The sequence below is a fragment of the Mycteria americana genome, chromosome 1, assembly GCF_035582795.1.
Source record: "Mycteria americana isolate JAX WOST 10 ecotype Jacksonville Zoo and Gardens chromosome 1, USCA_MyAme_1.0, whole genome shotgun sequence".
NCBI classification, from domain to species: domain Eukaryota; kingdom Metazoa; phylum Chordata; class Aves; order Ciconiiformes; family Ciconiidae; genus Mycteria; species Mycteria americana.
The window spans coordinates 94773814-94797336 of NC_134365.1; the positions used below are offsets into that span (position 1 = coordinate 94773814).

The window sequence follows — 23523 nt, forward strand, 5'->3', positions numbered from 1 at the left end:
TTTAGTTGTTGCTAAGCAGTGCTTATACTAAGTCAAGGACTTTTCAGCTTCCCATGCTCTGCCAGGCGCACAAGAAGCTGGGAGGGGGCACAGCCAGGACAGCTGACCCAAACTGGCCAAAGGGCTATTCCATACCATATGACATCATGCTCAGTATATAAACTGGGGGGAGTTGGCCAGGGGACAGCGATCGCTGCTCAGGGTCGGGCTGGGCATTGGTCAGCGGGTGGTGAGCATTTGCATTGTGCATCACTTGTTTTGTACATTCTGTTGTCATCATTATTATTATTATTATTTTCTCTGTCTCTGCTATCCTATTAAACTGTCTTTATCTCAGCCCACGGGTTTTACTTTTTTTTTCCTATTCTCTCCCCCATCCCCCTGGGCGGGGAGGGGAGGGTGAGTGAGTGGCTGTGTGGTGCTTAGTTGCTGACTGGGGTTAAACCACAACACTAATATAATGAATGTTTATAACAAATTTGTTCTAACGTGCTCTGGTCAGATTTGTTGTTATCTCAACCCGTCGGGCCCCACGTTGGGCACCAAAAGGACTGTTGTGGTTTAAGCCGGCAGGCAGCTAAACACCACACAGCCCTTCGCTCACTCCCCCCACAGTGGGATGGGGGAGAGAATCGTGGGGGGGAAGGGGGTAAGATTCGTGGGTTGAGATAAAGACAGTTTAATAGGACAGAAAAGGAAGGGAAAATAATAATAATAACAACAACGATAAAAGAATATACAAAATAAATGATGCACAATGCAATTGCTGGCCACCCGCCAACCAATGCCCAGCCAGTCCCCAAGCAGCAGCCCCTGGCCAGCTTTCCCATAGTTTGTGTGCTGAGCATGACGTCATATGGTATGGAATAGCCCTTTGGCCACTTGGGGTCCGCTGTCCTGGCTGTGCCCCCTCCCAGCTTCTTGTGCATCTCCAGCCTTCTCAGTTGGTAGAGCATGAGAAGCTGAAAAGTCCTTGACTTTGTGTAAGCAACAACTAAAACATCAGTGTGTTATCAACACTATTCTCATATGAAATCCAAAACCCAGCACTATACCAGCTACTAGGAAGAAAATTAACTCTATCCCAGCCAAAACCAAAATACCCACTTTAATGAATTGCTTTGAAAAGTACATGGTTTCGTTCAACATTCAGATATGATTGTGAAAGCTCCATAGTAGGAATATAGAGAATTCTGTGTTGTTATACCCAGCAATATTTTGCCAGAATAGGATAATTTTAAAGTAATAATTGTGTAACTAACTATACAGACATACGTATATATATACACAGACATACATACATATATATATGGTTACCATATATGTATATATCTATCTATGTTTCTTCTCTTTACCGCTTGTGAAAAGATAACTCATGGTCTGACACACTGTCATGGTTCAGTCTGGCATCATAGATTTTTGTATTCATTTGAATGTCTGGCTGAATGTTTCATCAGGGCTTTTGGTGATCTGCTTCTGCTCTGATTAAGCCTACCAACTACTGACATTTAGTTGCCTCTTCCAGGTACCAGTTATCTTCACCATTTCAAATCAGGTGTGCGAAGTCCGAACAGATGCTTAACATTGCCTAACATTGCTTTACCCTGCTCTGCCCACAGTGAGGTGCAGCCAAGAGAGCAACCTACGCTCTGCTTGGGCACTGTCTAACCCATTTCTCTGCAAGTGTGGGGTTTATACAGCCAACACACTAAGCGTGATGAGATCTTCATTAATGGAAGATAAGCAGCACCCCAATTTATATCTTAAATGAGAGAGAACTTTTCCAAAAGTTCAGGATTGAGGCGTCGTACCACTGCCCAGGGCAGGAGGGACCATTTGGCATGGGGAGTGGAAAAGGAAAACTCTGCTACTGAGAAGAGTTATCCTTTTGGACCTTAGCTCTTAGGTATGGTTAGTTGTTGCATTGAGAATACTGCTTGCAAATAGAAAGAAGTATCAGAAGAATCAACAGACGAAAGTGAGACCTAGAAAATGCCTATTCTAAGTGCCAAATTCAAACTTAAGAAAAGAATTGCAGCTTAAGGGAAGTGAAATTCTATAGTATCAGATAAAAGACAGAGAAGGGAAAAAGAAACAGATACAAACAAGTAATAGAGGGTTTGTGAGACAAAAAGTGGGAACATGATGTAGACTTTACTGCAAACTACATTGCTATTCCAGATTTCAGTAAGTACCCCTGGGACTTCAGGGAGATTTTTTCTCTAGTAAAGATGTCCTTGTGGGAAATTGGCCTTTACCAGGCTAGAGCAGTCCAGCCTCTTTAAACAGTCTTTCTGCAAATGTCTAATCCATTAACAAATTAATTTCTGAATTTCAGGCCCAATTACTGATAGTGGACATACAGTGTTCCCAGTAGAATACAGAAATGAGAGGTTTCCTCTCCTAGATGAAGTCCTGACTATTTTGAAAAATTTGTGCTATGGCCTTCTGATAGCATGGCCTGTGCTGCTAAATTTTTATGTTTTCTATGGCACAAGTTCGGGCCTCTGTTGTAAAGGTGTTTTTTTATATCACAGTCCATCTTGATCTCTGTTTTAGACACTGTGGTTGGATATCTACCTATAGGTAGCCAGCGGCCTAACCTTGTTCATGTAACATAAATGCCACAGTCTACCCTAGTCAGAGGATGTACCTTCTTTTGAAAAAGAAACAGTAAAACACATCTGGAATAACCCACTTCATGCAGCACGTTGGCTCTTGAATCACATTTGTTGATGACTAACACTGCTGTTCTCGTCTCCTCCTTCTTGTTGCTGCTTTAAGAATTTCACCCAAAATGGTACTTCTGGAGAGAAAAAGTGACCAAAAAAGAATTGCATTTAGCCTAGACAGCTCAGTCTGAAAATATATCATGATTGTGAAAGTGTCAATTAAAACTGACCCCACCTTACTCAAGAGACCTGTACAATATGTGGATTAAGATCAGACATGCTAAATTCTGTGGCAGTAGCAATTTCTTATTTTCCATTGCCTCATGATAGACAGCACTGTGCCAGCACAGCAAATAAGAATAATCAGAAATAAGCTCACCAGAAGTTCATCTTTTAATTTTTTTCATTACTAGGGATCACACAAAAGGCAGAAGGAAGCAGAATTCTGAAGATATCAGGGAAAAGAGTATTGCAGGGATAAAATAAATAGCAATTAACTAAAAATTGAGTCCCCTTGATCAGGACTTACTACGAGAACGTAACAGAAGACTGTGGTACCAGGTCTCAAGCAAAGAGAAAGAGCTATTCTGCTGATTGTCTCTTGCAGGTCAGGCATATGAGTGCCCCTAACAAACAAGGAATACTGAAGGTGTTTGATGGTGTCTATGAGCAGAAAGAAGTACAGCCAGGGGGAGAGATACAAATGTTCTGCAGGGAAGCAACCTAGAAAAAGAAAATTTCAGGACCAAGCACCAGCAGGAAATGGATATTTGTAATATTTAAGTCATCTGTAAAGGAAATATTGTGATGGTGTGTTATGTAAAGAGCAGAGTCAGGCCAATGCTTGCTTTTGTGTGTTTTAAGTAATATGATATGACAGACCACATCAAATCAATGGTGCTGATTAATGAACAGCTCTGGAAAGGTAGCTAACAAGAGATGAAAGGGTCAAGACACAAATTTCAGGAGGGAGGAGAAGGAGGATCAGTGCCTCAGAATATGGAGTTATGGTCCAGGAGCCCATTAATCATCAGCATTATTACGTAAAGTACCACATTTTCTCCTGACTTTATGCCCACTGCAACTCCACTGAAGCCAGTATAGAATTGACCTAAAGTGTACATCTTAAATCACAATCTGTAGCATATCACTGCTATCATAAAATGGACCTTCCTTAATAAAAACAGTAATACGATTAATGTTTCTTACACCCTCTAAATTACCGGATGAAGCTTGGGAAGAGCAAGGTGGAATAAAAGTGAGCATATATAAAATGCCCAAGTTACTATCATTAGTGGAAATATTTAAGTAATAAGAGTCTGCATGTCTGGAATGCATTCATGCAGAAAACTTATCCTCCGAAATCTTAATTAAGCACACAGTACCTCATGGAGCAGAAATGTTAATGCTTTTCTTTTCTGGAGAGAGGAGCCCAGGTAGAGAGGGGAGAAGTGACTTAACCCAATGTCACACGTTCCGTTCCTCTGTTATCCTGCTTGTCTCTCTTTTTGCCCAATATTCTTATGGTCAAAAATCTTTTTCCTCTAATTTTTCCCTAGCTAGATTAAGACTTTTATAAAAATTTGGGGGTGTTTCCTTCTCTGTTGCACTCCCCGTATCTTCTGAAGCACCATCAACTTTATTGATTTCATGTACTTAAAATGTACCTATCAACTACTGATGATCTCAGTTCTTTATGCTCATCACACTGGAGGAAAAGAGATGTATCTTCCCAGGCCATAGCAAAAATGATGCAGAAAAATGAAGATATTTTAAGTGTTGCCTTTCACGGAGATTTTAGCGCCCAGATTTTGTAGAAGACTTTGAACAGCCCATCTCTAACAACTTGTCTGCCTGACCCTTGATGTGAAGCCAGATTGAGTGCTAGGCAGTGCTACATTAGAGAGCCACTTGGATTGGGATCCCAGAGATTGGAAGAGCAATAATGACACAAAAAGAGAGGTGACAAAATATGCAGGATTAGTACATTCAGTTCTTAGGCTTCTCTTGTGTGAAATTAGGAGTGAAGTGAGCAGGAGTTCTGCCGAAGTAAAAAGACCTGATCCTGTGATTTTTCTGCTTCTAGTACAAGTTAAAAATGCATGTTAACTGAAGTACTGGGCACTCTTTAAGGCACAGGGGATTTATGCCTTAAAAAGGTGAGCAATAGCCAGATAAAAGACAGATTGATGTGTGCAAAGTGGATATAAGAAGCAAGGTTAGCATTAACGGAACAGCTGGGGCATATATGGAAGTGGGAAGGAGAGCTTGAAAGTAAGGCATGCTGAGTGTTAGCAAGGACTTTAATCTACAGAATCTTTGGGTGTTATTGCACCTTTGAAATTCAGCCCTTGGTAGCGGTCAAAGGTGTCACTGTTTCATGTAATTCGTTTGAGCTAACCTGATGCTGGCATATGGTTCTTCTCCCAAGCCCTGGTGAAACTCAGAGGTTCAGGCTGAGTTGAGGATTATTTTTTCATGTTTAAATTTACTCAATCTGCAATTCAAAGCAGACTTTAAGAGAGGAGAGAGAACCCACAAAAACTGGAATCAAAGAACATGTTTGCTTGAGCCCCTGTGAAGTGTAGCTGCCAGATTTCATGTAGCCTGTTGAAATCAATATGTAGCATATATCCCAGTCACCAATAAACGTCATCATTACAAAATGTATAAATTGAACATAAAACCGAATGTATATTTTGTGAAGTACATTATTACAGTGTCATCTAAAATCCTTCATTGTGTCTGCTGGCATTCATTCCAGTGTTCCTGCTGCACGAACAGTGGGGTTTTTTTATTGTGTTGCATTTACAGACATAAATTCCAACTTGCACAGTGACATTAACTACCTGTGAAATAACAATTACATCTCTTATCATTTTTTGTTCACCTTCTTGATTTCTTTGATAAAGCAAATATTTGCTTTTCTTGTCTGATCAGAGTCGGCAAAATCATTTATTCATGGAAATAGCACCATTGGCTTCACTGTGGGTAGGACTGAATATGCTGATGTCCCAGGAGTTCTTTGCATAAGTGAAGTGAGCAGGATTTAATTCTGTCCCTGGATGTCAACTTCAGACATACTTCCAACATCCACAGTGAGCCACCCAAAGTTCATAAGAAGTTAGCAAAGGAGGAGTTCTGTTAGCCTAGAGAGGGATTCAAGTCCCCCAAAAATGTAAATACTCCCAAAAACTTAGGTCTGGGTAGTGAAATCACCCTCTAATAAATATTGGAGCTGAGGTTTTTCTTTGGATCCCTTTCTGTATTAGTCCATTGAGTCCAATTCCCTCTTTAGCTCAGGAGATTTCAGACGTAAAACTGCTGCCGAGCTGAATCTTTCCTGAAAGGCTGACAATAAGTTATTTCACTGGTCTCACCACAGTAGACCTGGTGGCTGATGGGAGATAAGTGGAGTTTCTGCTTTGATATGAGCCATCAATTTTGTGATGTAAAGACAGCAAAAGAAGTGAAGGAGGATTTTGCCTTCCTTTTCCTGCCTTTCGGTCCTGAGGAAGTGTTTGTTGCTGCTCTGAACAGGACTAGCCTTGTGGTTCTGATGAGATGCACTTGAGTGCCAATTTTGTGCTAGCTCTCCATCACTGCTCTGTGCTCATGCCATTAGAGTGAGCAACTTCTCAGAATGAATCCTACTGATAGCACTTTGCTGGCTAATCCTCCCTCTCCTCCTCACTTCACCAGAATAGGTTGCATGGGCAGACTGGGGTAACCAGGGACTGACTCTGTTGTTGTTTGCAGCCAGGGCTGGAGGGATTGAAGCGGGAAGAATTCGGCCCTACCAGGCTGCAGCCAGCTGTGCTGACAGCAGAGAATGCCAGTTAGCATTGCAGCAAGTTTTCTTGCTCTCAGTAAATAATTATTATTTCCCCCTGACCTTTCCTTTTGGTTCTTTCTGGTACAGACACAGCCTCTCTCTGTTCCCTGCCCCAATGAACGTCTGCACTAGGTCCAAGGCTTGGAGTAATTTACCTGAAGAGTGATACCATTTGGAAACCACTGTAAGTATATTTTATCTCTTATAAAAGACTTCTTGTTTCAGCAAAAAAAGACATCTTTAAAAAACAAAAACTAACTGCAGCACCTGTGAGCATTACTGATGAGGGTAAGCTAAGTTTTGCTTTTGAAATTTGCAAGGAAATATGTGGGCAAAAAATATGTCAATAAAAAACTGTTAAATATTTAAGTTGTAGCCTCACAGCATAGTTCAGCAATGGCTGGTTTGATCTACTTGTATCTTTTAGTTTGGCAGGTTCTCCCTGCTTAGTGCTCTAGTTTGTGCTGTTCTAGTTGGTTCATCCATGCTTGTCTTTGGAGTGTTTATCTTCTTTTTTATTCTTATTACTTTTTAATGAGACACCTTTCCTCTCATTGGCGTTTCATGCACTACAGATTGAATTTACTGCAACTCCTTAAAGGTTTATGCTGTTCTTTCCAGGCCTTGTGTCATTTATGATTTAAGGCCATTACAATTTGGTAGATTTGGCTGGATTACATAGGTAAAGTTGCCTGAGAGAATTTTGACTTTGTGTTGGGGTTTAATAATGCTCTGAAATTATCGGTTGTATTATTTGCACTTTTTTCCCCCCTATACAGCTCATAGTTTTGATATTTTATGATCAATTCTCAATGCTTGCCAGTATTGTCACAATGCTGCTGTAACCGAGGTGCTCTGAAGTTGTAAGTCAGGCAAGTTTGTAGGCAGGGCCTAACTTTCATGAGACTTGTGGTTTAGATGGAAAAAAAGGACAAATCTGGGGGTATATAAGCCCCACTTCAGGTCTGAAACAGACCCAGCAAATTTCAATCTTAGTTTAACTTAATCTCTGAGTTTAACTTAATTATGTTAATCAGTCTCCTGTAAGGGATTTTGGAGGTTATTTTACTTTTCTGTGTTGATTAAATTTTCCAGGCTTTTATTGCACGAGAACATTGGGCCTCTCTTGTCAGTTCTCCGTGCCTCCCATTCTCGCTGTGCAGTGTTCTGCTGGGATTTCTCTTCCGTATTACATTTTATGGCGATGTTTTCAGGAGTTTGTGTTTTCCATTGTATGACACAAACTTGCAATCAGAGATTTTAAACAAACTGCCAGTCATGTAGCTGTAACAGCATGAAGATCAATGTGGCTGCAAAATCATCAGAGAAGCTGTGTGAATATTCAGGCAGTCAGCCTGTGCAGGACTCTTAACTACTGAAGCAACACTTCTGGCAGGAAAACTGGGATGGCTCAGGTGGTTTAAAGCAAGCTTGTCTCAGGAATCTTCACCCGCAGCTCTGGCATTCAGTGTGCCCTGAATTTTGAAGTGAGGTCTCTGGGCAGATTTCATTGCTTTTCGCTGTTCTTTCAGGCTTTTTTTTATATTCAATGATTGTACTCATCTCTCTCTCTCTTTCACTTTGTCAGTTTCTAAATATGTATTGTCAATGTCATGTCTGGAAGAGACACAACACTGGCAGTGATAAGTACTGATATCAGGAGCTGTGTTAGTCGCACACAGGCAGAGGAAGAATGTGCAGCAGAACACTCGGGAAAAATATCACTTAAAATCAAACGTGAACTATTTTCACACTCTTATATTTTTAGGATCTGAAAAGCCAGGGTTTTTTTTTTTTTAATTATATACAGTCTCTGTGAATTACTAAGGTTACAGATGAACTGTACACCAGTGAGTTAAGTGCAGTGCTTGGGCACTACAGCCATCTCTGACCTGAGGGCACTTACTAGAAGGTGATGCCATATCTGTGAGGAGGAGAAATAATGCCTGGAACATGGGTGGGCAGATACAGCCAGCAGCAGCAGTTGTAACAACATCAGCAACCCCGTGGCGTGTTCCCTCCGTGCTGTTTAGTATGCGATGAACAAAGGTCTGGTTGGTGACCCAGCCCTCCCTGTATTCAGAGGCTGAAAACTGCCTCATTATTGTTCATTATGTAGTATTATTCTCATACAGTCACATTATCATAGCTTCCCCTGAGAGCCAGGATGCTACTGTGGGTTCTGTGCAGCTACGCTGGTTCTTATACCTGAGCTAATTTGTTCATCGCTAACCTGGTGTCTCCGCAGGACAGAGAGCTGTTGCCTGTGTAAGGGAAGGTTCAAGCGTTAGTTATAGCTGCTGTGTGAGAAGTACAATATCATACATTGCCTATTTTTGACAGAGACTTGATTTGGTGGCCCAGCTGTAAGAACATGTTAATTTATTGAGGGGAAATTCATTCCAAACTCAACTAATGGTTGCAAGGGAGATGCATGCAAAGAAATCACGTGTGGAAAGAAGGTGGAGGGTTGGGGGAAAAAAGGATGTATGCATGAGGGGCAGCAAGAAGGGGGAAGTGTAGCAGGAGTTTTAACAGCAATTAGTTTCTAGATAGCTCTGAGGTTAGGACATCCAAAATATTCTCTGTTCTGCCTTCAAATTAAGCAGAAAGGAGCCTATTCTGTTTTGCAGCCAGTGCCAAGATCATTGCAGTAGCTGCAGCATGGTGAGTTGTCCACCATCTGAGACCTTTTTGCATGATAGTGGTAGTGTTAAGGTACATGGAAAGGAGGGAATGCCTCACTGCAATGAAGATAGTGGCAGAGGAGTTTCAGAAAACAGAAATAAAAAGATGGCAATGATTGTAGGTCTTGTTTTACACATGAGCTGGAAAGTGCTTATACGCACAGTTCGGTTCAGGAATGACAGTGGATGTGGTTACCCTGATATTAGGTACCGGAGAGCATACAATCAAGAAGGGAGAGAGTATCTTTTAAGTGGTGTAAATCAACATAATGAGAAGTAACACAATAAATATAAGGGAATACATACAAAAGAAAAGTACCTGGACATAGGATAGAAAATTTAAAAGATGGAGTAGGTAGGACATTTAGAAACAGACTGGATAAATCTCTTACAAATCAGCAGTAAATATAAACTCTGCAGTGATCCTCAAGACTTAGATTAGCTTAGAAAGGTCAGCATCTTTTCTGTCCCCAACTGCTGGGAGTCTGTGCATCAGGTCCATATACAGAAGTGCCATCTCTTTGCTATATCGGCCTTCTGCTGTCCTTCACAAGAAGCAAAGATGATGATAGGCCTCTGATAATTTTAAGAATGAGTGCAGTATTTGGAAGGACTTGTAATACACCACAGGTGTATGTGGAGAAGTTGCTCAGAGATAACTGGAGATCAGCAAGTCCCCTTGCTCCAAGGGCACATTTCCAAGTCTGTTGCAAATAAGTTGCAACTTTTATTGCCCTTAGCAACAAGTAAATAGCAAACTTCTTGTTAGCAAACTTCTTGTTTCCAGGATTAGTTTGTAGAGAAGAACATAGTCACATGAACTGCAGTAGCAAAGTTGAGAGACTCTTACAATTGAAATAATTACACAGGACTGTCAATCAATGAAGTCCAGGGATGGTACCTAAATAGGTATAATTTGGGAAGGCTCCACAAACAATATTTATTACTTGTTTCATTCTTACTCCTACCCCTGTGCTTTCAGGGTTTCTGATACAGCTAAGACAAGTCATACTCTTCCATAGTTAGTGTGCCATTTTACCTTCTGGAACATGGAGATATATTAGAGAGCTTGCTGATGGAAGTGTTCACAGAAGAAGTGTGCAATCAGAAAAAAAAATTAGGTTGGGAGGGTCCTCTGGAGGTCTCTAGTCCAATTCCCTGCTCAGAGCAGGGCTGACTTCCAAGTTGGATTAGGTTACTCAGGGCCTTGTTCAATTAAGTTTTGAAAATCTCTGAGGATGGAGACGCCACAACCTGGCTTGTCAGCCTCATCCAGTGCTTAACAACTATCCCTGTGAAGACTATAGCAATAAGATAGCAATAGAAGTAGACTATGTAAGTGAATGTAAGAATATTTAATTAGAATATATAGGTGAAGATCACAGCAATAGGAGCTTTTTATATGGGTGATAAGGTAGAACAAAAGGATAGCAATATACTTACAGCAATAGGAGGATTTTTCTGGCTTTGCCCATTGCCCTTTGCTGGCAACAGCAGTCTGGCATTGCAGACTGGAGAAGAACCTTGTGTTTTTTCATAGGTAGTTTTGATCACAGTGTCCCCAGTATTTTTCTTTTCAGAAAAGTGTTCTTTAGATCCTTAGCTGACTTGGCTGTTTCCCTTACTCAGCATTCCTAATGTGGAAGCCTGCATTCCTTTCAGGTGGTACTGAGATGCAGGGCATGTCTAAACAGTGTTAAGAGAAACGGAGAACTGCTGTGGAGAGGTATTGCCTCTAGTGCCAGTCAACACCATTGCTTCTCTTCCCATCCTAGTGAGCTCAAGTCACCAAGCTGCAGGACTCTGATGTGGAAAAGCAGTGATGCAAGAGCATCTTGATAACATAGTGTCAGCCTTAAGAGCAAAGTAGAAAATAAAACGGGTTTGGAAAGGAATAAGCAGGGGGTGCTGTGCACAGCCTCACTGGTGTCACTACCTGTTGCTAAAGTATTTTTTAACCTGTCCCTCTAATGAGTTTTGAAGGCCTGGGAGGCACGTGCGGGATCAGCCACACGATGAAGCATCAGTCAGTGCTTGGTCTAACAAAACAACTATGGCTGTGCTAGCAGCTGTCAAGTCGTGTTTACTCAGACAGAGCCCCTACCCTGCAAATAACAACAGCGTCCTGCCCACGGGAGGCGGCTTTGTGTGTGGATAGAGCTGGAGTCAGAGGCTGTGCTCCGGGTGTGTGACTTGGGTTAACTCTGAGCTGAAAACAGACCTTAAATATGGCAGTTCAGCTTCCAGGCGCAAGGGACTTCATCACCCTGCACATCCGGAGTCTAACCCTACATACGTCCTTTGCTGCCTGGACAAAAAGCCATGCTATCTCAAAGCTTCTTGGGTAGCAATGCTGTAAAAAACCACTGGTTTGTACACAGATTCCCCGCAGCCCCCAGTGCCTGCTGGCTGCACATGGGAAAGTCACGGGATCTGGAAATGAGGCGTGTGAAGGTGTGCCAGAGTTCGTATACCAAGGATAGGTGCAGACTGTTACAAACAAAACATATGCTGTCCATTATACTTCAAAATATATGCACCCATGTACAAGCTCTGCGTCTCACGCATCCTCATCCATGTAGCAAGAGATGGATCCCGGTGACAGAACAGGGAACAGACGGAAGGATGCCGAAGCTTGGAGTGACGAGATGCTGTTTAGTTTTCAGGAAAAAAATACGCTTTTAAATAGTTTGATTTTCCTTCCATTTAAAAGGGAGTTAATCAGTTCAGCCTTTTGCTATACCTCTTGCAACTTTAAGTAAGGTCCATTTAGTCATCTCCTATTGATTTAGATCATATTAGACTTCATCCTGGTGTATTTTGAGCCTGTTGATTATATACGTGGAGGATACGGTGGCAGCACCCTCTGCCCGTCCCGTGGCGTGGGGATTTTTAGCCCCAGTAATCCAAAACGCACCAGAGCTGGCAGCGGCCACGGGGTTATCAGCGTGACCCTCAGTCAGCGGTGCTTCACCTGCAGAGCTCAGCTCCCCTGCAGCACCCGAAACCCCGTCCGTCTGGGACCGAGCGCCTTTCTCGGCGTTTTGGCCGGCCTAGAGCATCCCTTCAGTGCCGGGCAGCCCAAGGCAGGTGCCAGCGGCCGGCCGGGCCCAGCACCTCCAGGGGGGCCTTTGCGGGTGGGAGGATTTGTTTCATTTATTTTTGGCCCGTTTAACTTTTTTTTTTTTTTTTACTATAATTACAATTTTTCATCCCTCCTCACCCGGAGCTTTCACGTTCCGGCCGAGGAGGCACCTCGCCGAGGCGGGGCGGGGCGGGCGGGCAGGGCCGCTGCCCAGGGTGGGTGGGCGGGCGGACCGGGCCGGGCCGGGCCGGGCCCAGGCGGCTGCTGCCCCCCGACGGTGGCCGCCAGGAAATGGCGTCGGGTCCCGGCCCTGCCCTCGGCCGGGCGTGCCGGCCTTATATAATGCCTTTATGTAACTGGCCGGGGCCAGGGGCTTTCCTCTCCCCTGCAAGGTGGCCGGCCCGCTTTGCTCCTCCTTGCCCCCCACACCCCCGCGGAAATCGGGCTTTTCTTGCTGTAAGATCGAGTTGTTTAAAAATTGAGAGGCCAGCCTAGTCTTCAGAAATCACGTTTTGGCACGTCAGCTGCACACCATCCTAGGTGGGATGCGGGAGAGAAGGGCGTGTGGGGAGAAGGGACTCCGGCCTTGGCCCTTCAGGAAGAGAGGCTGTCCCTATCGAGAGGGGCTTTGCCAGCAGACAGGGAGCCAGGACCACACGCGTGGGGCCTGGGTGGACGCAGGACAGGGCCGCCTTGGCTCCAGCAGCATCTCCATACTCTGGGACAGTGCTTGCTCGGGCCAGCTGTCCTGAAACCATGGTCGCCCAGCAGCGCGAGGTGCCGCCTCGAGAAGGGCCTGCTCCCAGGGCGACCCGCCACTGCTTGTGCCTCGGGTGCCAGCAGGAGATAACGGCGTTTTATTTGGACGGCTTTGGCCTCCACGGCTCCTGCTGCTTCCTCGCAAGCGTGGCTGCAGCCCCGCCAGTGCGCAGCAGGAGCTGATGGATGTTTACCTGGGTGCCAGGGCCGTGTGCTGGGTCAGGGCAGCGGTGGCCCCGGCTGGAGGCTGCAGCCCAAGCTGGCTGGGCGGCTGCCTGCCTGGGGGAGCAGAGGAGGGAGCGCCTTCACCTGTAAAATGGAGGGGAAACAGCGAGATGCGGGTGCTTGCCTCCCCATACAGAGTGCTCGCTGTGTGACTGGAAGCCTGCCGCTTCTCTTTGTGCCTCGGTTTCTCTGTCTGTGAAACAAAGGTGGTGATTAACTACCTGCTTAATGCTCCTCTGAGGCTTAATTCCTTGAGTTTACAAAATGCTTGGAGGTCTTGGATGGAGGGAAGCGTTGAGAGCTCGCATGCGCTGTGCTCATAGGCTGTTGTTTCAGGCTCCAAATCTTCATGCTTTACTTAGATGACCTCTGCATCTCAAAATTACTTCAGTGCTTTTCCCTACAAAAACAAGTCTCTGTGCTGATTCATTTTGAACTGGAAACTTGCATATTTGTTTGCTTTTCAGACAATTCTATTACATTTCTGTATAACTCTCTATTCAGAATGCTACAGCCTTGGTTAATATTTGTCAAATGGAGCTCCGACTGTCTAAACCACTGGGACGAGTTTCATTTTATATGTCATCAGTAGGGGCAGAATGAGGAGCTTCGTGCTTGGCCTATTTGCTGTAACACCGTCTCAGGGCCATTGCAACAGAGTCAAAACAAGGAGCAGCTTGTTTCCAAACGTGAAGCATGGAGGAAAGTCTTCTCTGCCTCCTACCCTGTAAGGGAAAAAGGGGGGGAGGGGGGGGCGGGAAGTTATCTTTAACAGATTCTAAAAATGCTTTTTCCCAAATATGCAGGCAGTCCCTTCAAAGGTCTCTTTGTTTATTTTCAGGAAGAAACCCAAGACAGCTGAAAACCAGAAGGCGTCTGAGGAGAATGAGATTACTCAGACGGGTGCATGCAGCGCCAAGCCGGGCATTCCCTGCCTGAACCTTGAAGCTGTTCCGTCTCTGAGCCCGGCCCTCATCCACTCACCACATTCACCAACAAACCTGTACGCACACACAGGGTCATCTGATTGTGAGTACACCAACATGCTGCTGGGTTGTGCCAGGGTTCTTGAAAACATGCTCCTTACTGTGGACCAGGTTTTCCAGTTGGATGCTCTTTCCATAATGGCACGAGCAGGAATTCCTCAGGGCTTACCTTTTCCCTTCTGTGGGAATTACCACTGAAACAGAGCATTTTGTGTTAAGGTCATGATAATGCAGTCAGCCAGAGGAAGCTGAGACCATGTTATTGGGTCAGGTTGCTGCTTCTTACGAAAAAGGGAAGACCCCTGAAGTGTGTTTCTTTTCCAACTAGAGCTGTAGTTATTCCTCTCCAGGTAGTCACATGCTTCTCATTACCCAAGCATATCTACTGATGGGAATTTTCAGCCTGTGCTGTATTGGAATGGGAGAAAACAAGTGTCTGGCTCTGACACCCAGGATTGTAAAGGATTTCCACGAAGAAAGGGGGGAGTGTTTTGTGGAGAGGATCAGTCTGAGAGAGTCTGGAAAATCTTTGTAGACCTGTGTGGTTGTACCAGTTTAAGGCCCTTGTTTTGAGTGCATTCACTTTCAGATTACTCAGCATGGGTTAATTGGCCTTTTAAAAATGTTCTTTTCCATTTTGCCAAAAAATACAAAAATAAGGGAGGGAATGATTAAAACTGAATTTTGGGAAGTCAGAACTTACCCTGTCAGCTCTTCAAAACATTGTCATTTCACAGTGGTCCCTGCCTGGAAGTCTCTTGGGCAAGAATGTGCAGGGTGATGTGAAGCTCATCATTCACTAGTTTTAGAACATATAGTTTACCTCTTCTGCGGTGGTTTTAGGATGTTGTAAAATTTACAAGGGGGAAAAAAGGAGAAAGAAAGATGATGACACCAGGTTTCAAGAGCTCAGAAGCCAACCAGACTTTGCAAAGGCCTATAAAAAAAAAATCAGGGCATGACAATAAAAAATCAGATTAAAAAGTATGTATATCCTTTTCTTTTTTTAATTTAAAAATCCTGCCTCAGGGCCAAGCTTGGAAGCAGCCGGGTTATAGGGATCATCACTATCAAAATCACTTTAGCTGCAATTCATTCCTGTTGGCTTCTGACTGTATTCATTATGAGCTTCTTCTAGAGATCTTGATTTTAATAGAGCTGGTGAACATTGGGGAGACTCTCCTAAATCTCACCTGGTGATCTGGGGAGAAGAAAGAGATGTGAAACAATTGAGCAGCAGGCAGCATGCAATTTAGTATATACAAGAATTCTCTTCGAATTGGAGATGTCAGGCCTTTGTTAAAAGTGGGGTACAGTTTTGTCTTGTAATGTTTTCTGAAAACAAAAAGCTTGTGAAAAGATGCAAAAAATGAGCAGAACAACAAGAAAAAATAATCCTTATTTTCAAACAAAGAATCTCTTTATCCCATTCACAAAGATGAAAGACTTCATTAGTAAATGGGATTTGAAACCTCACACTGATGTTTTTTGACAGTACAAATGGAAACTCATGAAAGCAACCTTAGGACAGAGGCCAGCAGGGATTGTAGGGAACTTGGAGAATGAACTCCTGCTTTTGCTTTCTGAGGTGGCCAAGTTCAGGGGTGAGGAATATTGGCAGAGGGCAGTAGGGGGAGGTGAAGCCTGCAGCTCTTCATGCTCTACCTGTTCTGTGGAGAAACAGAGTCTTTTAGACCCCAAAGTTTTTAATGTCCCCAAATCACCTTCCATTCCTACTAAATTCACAATACCAATATGAATAAACTGCAAACCCAGGTTAGATGCTCCTTTCACACTGAAGCTGTTTTTTTCAGAAAAGAAGTGTAATAATAATTTCAGCATTAATATTGTCCTGTCTCAGGAATTGTTGAAATTTAGTTCCCAAAATACAGTTAGAGTCCTGCAAAAATTCAAGAAGTGGTAAGATGTCTTGTGGTGTTGATCTCTGTTAGTTGATTCCATGAGCTTTGAAACCAATGGAAAAACTCCCTTTATTTATGATGGGTTATAACCTTTTTCAGGCTGTATTTGTTTGGGGTGGTATGCATATAATTAGTGTTTGGCATGCCCTTGCAAATAGCAATGCCAATTTCTCACATGAACTAAAAATGAGGCATGATGAATATTTACTGCATATTTACTATAGCTATCTCCCATGTTATGTGGTATTTTTTTTAATATTGCCTCAATCCTTAGTGCTGGAATATATTCATTCACCCAAGAGATTAATATTTGTGGCTCCCAACATTTAAAAATTGGCTTTCCTGTCATTACAAACTCCTTCTCCTTACCTCTTGCCTCCCCTGCCTTTTGGACTGATCCTTCCCCCTCACCCTAGAATCCCTCCCTTTGTCCTCGTCTTCCCCTCCTCTCAGAGCTACATTGCCACATCTTTTTTCCTCTCCACTTTTGGTTCTGTGGTGATGCTTTACTTCTTTGGGCCACCAGCACTTCCTGTCCTTCTCTCTACCTTCTAGACACTACAATATTGCTTCTTCTCCCTTGCCCAGACCACCATACTGCCTCTACCCCCACAACTGGGCAGATTATATTTCATTTTCAAAGGACGTTCTTCATTCTGGTGGGGAGTTTTCTAGCGGATGGTAAATAATTTAAAAATACTTAAAAACTAGATTAGACAGGAAGTTTGAGAGGAATTTTTGTTGCAAATATCAGAAACACCCAGAAAGAGTCAGCATGGTAGGGTATATCAATTCTTGGAAAAATGCACTGATGTACAGATGGTTCCATAAGCCCCCATTCACGTATCTGGAAAAAAGACTTGGATTTTATGGGCCACCTATTCAAATCAGTTTGAAATCTTCACTGACCATTTTGCATGCACAGTCACTACTGCTTGGCAGAAAACACCACCACATATTTATTATGAGAAATATTCAGAAGCCAATCTACTTTAAAAAATCAGGGTGCTTTTGGAATGATTCAGATCAAAATACTTTTTTCCAAGCATAGGAAATAAAAACTCTACGATAGCCATCTGCTCCTCAGCTGTAAAAGGCAGAGGTGAAGAAAGCCTAAACAATAGTCTGAATGCCAGTCTTACTGAAACAAGTACTTAGCAAAAAAATCTGGGTAAAGTCATATGTGATGCACAATTTAATTTAGGGCTTAATTCTATGGTGTAGTATATTCTGCATGCTGTTTCTGGTACCGCTTATTCCCAATGAAATTGCATTACTTCTGACCCTTGTAGGACTGGGTCGTAGATTTCTGGATTTGAACATTATGATATATTTCCAGCACAGATGAATCCTTGAAGCAAAAGCCAGAAGCTAGGATGCATTGTGTCCAGTTCCCATCTCTTTCAGTCTTGGGAAATGCTAGCTCACACAATGCAACTGGAGAAACAAGTTAGAGAAAGAGGTGCTTCCTGAGGTAACTGTTTTCATGTACAGCTTGGCAGATAAAAAGCACCACTTTGAATTAATTTGGAATTAAGTCATAGAGTGAGCTGATGGAGCTTCAAATGAGTTATACCTGTAGCTACTCAGCTGCCACAGACAGATGTAGCCGCTTACCCAGAAGAAAGGTGTTTGTGCAAAAAGCTACAAGGACAAGCATGGAGGCACAGGTTCTGGAAAGGTTACAAAGAAGCAAAGGAAAGCATATGAGATTGGTGCTACTTGCAGTTTTCCACATACTTTCTTGCTTATGGATAGAGAATGCATAAAGTTGGTAGGGTCCTAGCTTGGAGGCTGAACTGCCTCAGGTAAAGCTTCTAAAGATTTTGCTGAGAGGGAAGGAAGTCATCAGGACTTGGCTGTATTTAAACTGATTTGGTCTGTATAGGCCGTTTACTTCAGGAGCCCTTCAGAAAGCATCTATAACTATATATGTTTTGCAAGTGCCAAAAGATAAGATCATTTTGGCAGAAACTTTCACGAGTTCTCAGAGATACAATCAGACAAAAACTTCATTCAAGCTCTGATGTATGCATCTTAACAGATGTGTCCAAACTCAAAGGAATCCCACGGGAACAGTGCAACTGAATCTCTTTGTCTCTATTGATAGTTAAAAGAGTTATTCTTAGACATTGGATGGTCCATCTGTGAAGGAATTTGTTCCAGACAAGGGAAAAGCAACATCTTTGCAAAGAGTTTCCATGGGACTGAGAGGCAGGTTGGACAATCATTGGAAAAACTGCTGAAGCAATTTCATGATTTTAGAGAACACAGAATTCTTGCGGAGACCTGAGATTCTGGTAGGGAATTAAAGTTGAGAAGGAAAGTGAGGCATGGGTAATTTTTGAAAAATCCATGAAACAATCATTGGCAAGACGTTGAGATGGGGGAGGACTTTCTAAAGTTTTGTTTTAGCAAGGGACTGGAGAGTTTTTATGCATCAAATAGAATGCACTTTATAAACACTGTCAAGTGATGGACCACATCTAAACCCTTTGTCCATACATACTCAAGTGATGTGGCTGACTGGGTCCAATTCCAGCATTTTTTAGCTTTCACAGGATGGGAACTTTGAGGCAGTCTGTTTTCTTTTTCTCCTTCTAAGTTCTGATTTTTGTAGCTTGATAGCCTTCTAGCATAATGGGGAAAGGCAGAGAGGGGATCCTCACAAGGTTCCTGAACTCCACAGAGCATTGAGAGTAGATGTGGAAACTCTGAGTTTTCATTTTCTTGAGCAGCTAAGAGGGACCCACCATTCCCTTCCCATGAATCAACAAGTTTGATTTGCCTGGGGCTAATATAGAGGCCAGATGGATCTGAAGGTGGTTTGGCCTCATCTTTATGTTTTAGGTTTCCTGTGTTTCTCTTTGAGGTTCTGTGGCAGGAAGAGGATGGTTACATGCCCTTATGGTCTTCCCTCTGCCTCTGGAAATTTGTGGCTATGATTCCCTAGGAACTAGTCTGGAGCTTTCAAATTATCTCCACTCTCAGAGGGGAGGAGGGGGGCCCTGATTCTACCAGCTTCCTTGTTTTCAGAGGCAGGCAGTAAGTCAATAGTAATTTCATCTGTATTTTTGCTAATCTATGTATGGTATGTGTTAGCTAATGCTGAATATTTTTAGGTTGGTTTTGGTGACCTAAGAAATTATGTATGTTTAGATATCTATTTTAGATGGTATAATAATAATGATACAGGCCTTTTCTGTAGCAAGCTAAACTGAAAGCAAGGACATCCATAGTTCTCAAATACTGATGTCATGGCACTTACACTTTTGTCTTGCAGAACATTTGAAATTTTGTTTAGTAAATGCTTCTCTTTTTAATAGTCATGAGTGGTTTCTGTGTCCTGTAGGTTTATATTTCTGTTTGTAAGATTGTCAAAGAAATATCAGCCAGGAATGACTTGTGTTTTCATAGAAGCAGATATGTGTTGCTTGAGTTGTGTAGAGACAGAAGTACAAGTACAGGTATGTAAAACTATAAACTGAGCTCACCCTGCCTCTGTTGAAAAAGCCATCACAATACACTGAAGAATTGGCGGTGTAAAACGTTGTACTACTGATAGGAACTGGTCTCTATATTCCTAATCAGTACACTAAGTGAGTTTTGTCAGGTTGGTCTCTCGGGCTTTCCTTCTCATGAGAAATGACTAATGGCATATGGTACTTCAGTTATGAAGTCAGTGAGTATGTTTTCAGAAGCAACTGTGTGACTTTGGAGCCTAAGTTTCACTGATGCATAAATCACATTTATAACACATAGATGCTTTTGAAAATTTGTCTAATTATCCTAAATGTTGATTCTCTTATTTGATGACCCTGTAATACTGGCTTGATGCTAGGATGTCAATTCTTGTGGTATTCAGTGCTTTTCTTAGTGCTCTCCATTTAGAGAGCTCTCAGTGATAACATGCGTAATTTCAGCTTTGGTTTAAAACAGACGTGCAAGTTTCTAGCTTTCCTGATTTCAGGGGAGAACTTGAAGATACGTCCCCAGTGTATCTATTCTTTCTAAGTACAAGGGAAAAGGATAAAAAGTCTTATTGCTCTTTATAATTCCATAGCTTCCATTCTTAAGATTTTGAGGTGACTGAGTTGATAATACTATGGTATTTGTTTGTAAGTCATGCTGCAGCCACTGAGACGTACTGTAACTGTCCAGTACGATATCTGCAGTCTGTTTCTGAGTTTACCTGTTCCTGTCTTCAGAGTCTGCCCCCCATAGATTTTTATTACCATTCTTTAAGTTGTGAGTCTTCTAGTAAATCCTTCCTGTATATATTGGATGAGGGTTTCAACTGCTTCACTCATGAAATGAGTGACTGATGAATACTATACAACTGTCTATCACTGTTCAATGTATTAAGATGTTCTAGTACTCTTTTGTTTGGGATTTTTTTGTTTGTTTTTGTATGTGGGGTTTTTTTTAATAACAGTCCCTGGAACATTGCTTTCCTCTTCTCCCCCTTGAGCTAGCTTACCTTCTTCCATCATCCTCCATTCTGAAAATTAAAGCAATAATGTCAATTCCACTGCAGAATTTCTGTAACCTCTTTGATTACTTTTACTGCTTTCATAGATCAGTAGTCTAGCTAACCCACTGAGTGTACTACTTGCCTGCTTAATCTATCAATCCACATAATCTACAGCACTTCTTAGGTACCAGTCATTGCCCTATAAGCTTTCCTGTCTGACGTGTTTAAATAATGTTTTGTTACAGTATTTGTCTTTATACCTTTACTGTTTTTTTCTTTAAATTTCCTCTTCACCCTACCTAATCTTTGTTTTACATCTAGCCTGCTACAGTTTATGCTCAGTTCTATTAGTGTCACTTGGGCATGATTTCCATGTTTGGAAGGGTATGTTTTCAGCTTTGATGAACTCTTATACCTTGTTATTTAACCATTGTAGTGTTTTCTACTTCCTTATTTTTTTTTTGTTGTCCTTGGATATGCATATGGACTCCAATAAAGTATTATTAAGGCCACGTCCCTGCTGATCTTAAGGATTTTAATTCCTTATCTTTTCCTTTCAGACTCTTTCTGACTAACTTCCTCTTCTTTTTTTCCTTTTAATAGTTGTTCCTCCTGAAGTTGCACATACCAAAACTGCCACTTTATATGATGTGCTTGAAGGATGTCCAACATAATTATGCCAGTCATTGTTCTTTCATGTCTTAGCCATGCATGCTACTGCTGTCATCTCCTCTGTCCTAATCGGGTGAGAAGACTAAACCAAATGTACCATTTCCCTAATATGGTCTGCAGAGGGACACTTCATGTAGCAGAGTCAAACATAAGAGATTTTCCAGTGTTTGACAGGTGACTCTTACTTGAAGGAAGCTAAAGCACCTACATCTACATCTCCTTTTGTCCTACTGCGTCTTGTTAAAACCCTGCGTAACTCAGTGCTTACATCTCTCTTGGTTAGTCCTTTGCGCGCCATAGGGAGACACCTTCCATGCTTTGAGAAACATTGGCTGGTGCACTAGTTGCCTGGTTTGTTGCAACTACGCAACTCCAAAGTTACAGATGTAAAAAAAGACTTGGTCACCTTCTGTTCCTTTTCACCACTATGATCTGTGTAGCACTGGAGCTTTTTGCTCTTTTCATCTAAGCTTCCATAGTCACTTTTTCCTCTTTTCTCTTGTTTACCTGTGGTACAGTAGCCATGTAATCTTTGTGCTGTGATCCCACTCAATAACTTTAGAACAAGGTAAGGCCAGAGCAGTATTCGAATGAGAGGAAACCAAAACAATTCTTGTATTGTTCTCGGCTGAACAAAGAGAGCTCTTTCATTGAAAATGTTTTTGAAGTGAAGCCTTAGTGGTACTGGGAGAGAACCTGAAACATAAAACCGAGGTACTGTTTAATACCGCCTACTAATGTTTATAAAGTGTGCTAGGGGATGTTGTGGGGGAAAATCATTGTATTTTGACAAGAAACGTGGTGTTCAATCTGCTCCATAGGTGAAAGTCAGTTGTAAGGTATCGGAGTGCCACTAAACTCCTTCATTTGCATCAGGGTATTTGCCTCAGCGTGGTGCATGGCAGACCACAGCAACGTGTTCCGGCTGGCACCGTGCATTTGGATTCTCGAGGACACCAATTACTGTTGTTTCTAGAGGGAATGCCATTGCGCCATCTTTTCATTTATGTTTTCTGTGACTGTTTTTATTGTCCATGGAGTCATTTACAAGGCTAAAATAACATGAGATCTAGTCTTATGTATGTACCACTCAGGAACTGAAATACAAAGAGAATTCAAGATCTCTAGTTAATCTGTCAGCACAAATAGCTCCTTGAGGAATTAACTGTGCCTATGAAAAAAGGATAAACAAATCCTAGAACCCCTACTCATCCCAGCTTTGTTGTGTTGAACACTGAAAGGATCTCTGCCTGGCTGGGATGCGCAATATATACTCTGTATCAATCTGTGACATGTGGTGAAATGCTTCCTCTTGAAAGCCCACAAGAGAGAAGTAGTATAAATTAAGAGTAATCTCACAACAGCTATTTTTGAGTTCTTAACCAGTGAAAATGTAAGTGTAGCAATATTGTGCATCTATTAAAAATCTTGAAAGACTCTTTATAACTAGATGATAGGAGTGATAACGTGTAATTTATTGATGTTACACAGATAGAGAAAAAACCACAAAGTAGCAATTTGTGTGAAAAGGGGTATAATAGAAGAAATAAAAACAGAGCAAGGGACTTCTCCCCACAGCTTCATGCCTGTGTGTGCAACCATGTCAACTTTAACAAAAATACCTTGTGCTTTGATCCTATGCAGCGTTTCAAAACAGGGCATATTCCCTGTATTCAAAAGTAAGACTCCCAGATGCTATCTCTAACGTTTTTGGCTAAGTAGAGGGTAGAATGTGCCTGAAGGCAGACCTGAGAAATAACTCCCATGCACTGTATTATTATCACCTGTTGGTGTCTGTATGCTTGTGTATACATGTAATTCCAGCGCCTTTTCCCTGGGGGGGGAACCAAAACTGACAAGGTACATTTAATGCTACAGATCCATCTGATGATACCAAGCCACCCATGAATGCTGTGTTCTTGTTTATTGCCTTCATTTATTAGTTTAAAGCATTCTGCCATACATTTCTCTTCCTATCAAAACTAGGTAGGTGATTTTGGAAATAAGTCTGCTCCCAGGGATTGCAGAGGTCTCACTGAGGACAGAAATTTTCCCTGTGGCCTTCAGCATCGTTGACATGAGCATGTGCTGTTTCCCACTGATATTTAAATCTGAATTATAAGCAGGCCTGAACACTCATCCCATAAACTCAAAATAAAGAAGCCACAGTCCAAAACAGTATGAATATCTGTCTCACGATATTTCT

At 42.3% G+C, this 23523-nt stretch overlaps 1 protein-coding gene across 10 annotated transcripts in view; it reads left to right on the forward strand.

Moving 5' to 3' along the window:
• Positions 1-23523, forward strand: part of ZBTB20 (zinc finger and BTB domain containing 20) — a 473367-nt gene that overhangs the window by 432256 nt on the left and 17588 nt on the right. For all 10 annotated transcript variants that reach the window (XM_075512739.1, XM_075512721.1, XM_075512731.1 and 7 more), the window contains 2 exons: positions 6595-6691; positions 14105-14292. The gene's annotated coding sequence lies outside the window, so the exon portion shown is untranslated. The remainder of the gene's footprint in view (positions 1-6594; positions 6692-14104; positions 14293-23523) is intronic.